Below are 2,210 nucleotides of genomic sequence, written 5' to 3' on the forward strand. Positions count from 1 at the left end.
CTCGTGATGGCGTCCGTAAAATTTACGAAGGGATGATTTCAACTTCACCATTTGGAACTCTTGGTTTAATAGCTTCCTTGTGAGCAGCAACCCTCTATCAAGAAAATCATGATAGGAAATGCAAGCACGGGAATATCGTATCAATTGGGAGATATATACCCCGTATGCAGGTGCTGCTGGAATGTTGCTACTTAGAAAAGATGGAGGTTTGTAACTGCTAACATAAATGATAACATCATTCTGGGTATTGATTTCTTGGAGAAATTTGGAGCAGTTATTGATATGGCAAACTACACTGTCCACATAAACAATGTCTGGACCAGCCCTTCAAAATATATCAGACGACGAAAGTGTTGAAGGTGAGGATAACGGGAATGTATCTGATATAGATGAACCGTTGGTTAGCGAGGAGGAAGATGATAATGATGATGAAATCGAGTAGGATCAGGAGGATGGAAATGATGATACTGACATGCTGACATGAATGAGATAATATGGAGCGAGGCCAATCAAGATATAAATGTTCGACAGTTTAACGAACGTACCGGACCTCAAGTATTATTGAATGCTGATGTTGGTGAACTGGCACAGACATGATTAGTAAACATGCCCAAGAGACCAACATAAATGCAACACGCAAACAGCAGCTAGCCGCACGAAATGACACAAACTGGACGGAGACAGATTTTGCTGAAATGTCTGCATATTTAGGTAAGTGAAAACAATATATGTACAAACTAAAAATGGTTATACGTGTACGATTTGTTGTAAGCTTGGTTGATAGTAAGAAAATTAAATTGAAATGCATAGTAAATTCCCTTTATTAAACTGATATACATTTGTATATACATGTACATGTGATGTAGGCATTTTTATGCACTGTTTATGTACAGGCCCGTTATTCAGTTGTTGTCGTTTGTTGATGCGGTTCATAGGTGTTTCTCCTTTCTCATGTTGTAGATAAGACTTTTGTTTTTTTACATTTTTGGTTCCTTTAAATAGCTTGCTGTTTGGTGTACAAAATGTAAGCCTTGGCTCTATGTTGAACATTTGAAGGCTGTATGTTGACCTATAATTGTTTATTGTTTTATTCATTGTGACTTGGATTGAGAGTTGTTTCATTGGCAATCAAACCACATGCTTTTATTTAAAATATTTATTGGTTTGTACATGCCTTTATACATGTCTGATATTTTAAAATTGTGTTTGCTCGTTACATGTATTTTTATAATTCTCAAAAGTAGAAGTAGGTTTATCACAGAAATTTTACATGTCAAGATATGTATGCACAGCCTATATTCACATGTACATGATGTATATTTAAAAGTGATATTAAAAGTAACATTTTTATGACAAAAAGTAAAAAGTGTATATTTTATCTTTTCTAGGAATCCTAATTCTAATAGGGATTATACAAGTTCGGGACTACAAGTTGTTATGGTCGACAAATAAATTCGTATAAAAATCTGTAAAAAGATATGAAAAGCTGACACAGCATTTACATGTGAATGAGCCAGAGGCGGATTCTACTGACAAACTTGCCAGAATTAGGCCTCTATTAGACTCTGTTCTTGAAAGATGTCGAGTAGCTAATACACGTTTACTCTTCCTTATAATCCATGTCATAATGATGTATGCGTGACTGGACATTAAGCAGCAAACAATCAATCAACTATGTTTTAATACGATTATTTTAGTTTAAATTAAAAATGTGTTATCCTTTCAATTGATCCTTTATAAATCAAAACATTTACTTAATATATATAGAATACATGTATAAATGAGATACCTTTAGCACAAAAAACATATACTGACAGAATATATTACTTGTTGTATACCAGTTATTTTAGAGTGATATTACTGAAAGGAGGCAAACAGATGGTACTGTTAAACAAATCACAAGACCACGGATCATTACTAATTACCAGGCAAACTTTCATGGTGTTGATATTAATATTTGTGACCAACTTCGGTCAAAATATCCTGTTGGAAGAAGCTCCAAAAAGTGGTGGAAATTTCTTTTCTTCTTTCTCACTAATTTGTGTGTAATAAATGGCTTTGTATTGTATGACCATTTCAACCGAGTAAAAAAAAAAAAAAAAAGATACACCCAACTAGATTTAAGGATTTATTTGGTGGCACATTTAATCAATGTCTACTCTTTCACCAAAAGGAGAGCCCCTGCTCTAGTTGTTTACCCAATGAACATG

General features: G+C 34.0%; 1 long non-coding RNA gene across 1 annotated transcript; it reads left to right on the top strand.

Moving 5' to 3' along the window:
- The first annotated feature begins 374 nt into the window (after positions 1 to 374).
- Positions 375 to 1,722, top strand: LOC139510533 (uncharacterized). Its single transcript, XR_011661906.1, has 2 exons — positions 375 to 711; positions 1,389 to 1,722. It is a non-coding gene; the product is annotated as an uncharacterized lncRNA (long non-coding RNA).
- Positions 1,723 to 2,210: the final 488 nt, after the last annotated feature.

This window comes from Mytilus edulis, chromosome 2, assembly GCF_963676685.1.
Source record: "Mytilus edulis chromosome 2, xbMytEdul2.2, whole genome shotgun sequence".
Taxonomy (NCBI): domain Eukaryota; kingdom Metazoa; phylum Mollusca; class Bivalvia; order Mytilida; family Mytilidae; genus Mytilus; species Mytilus edulis.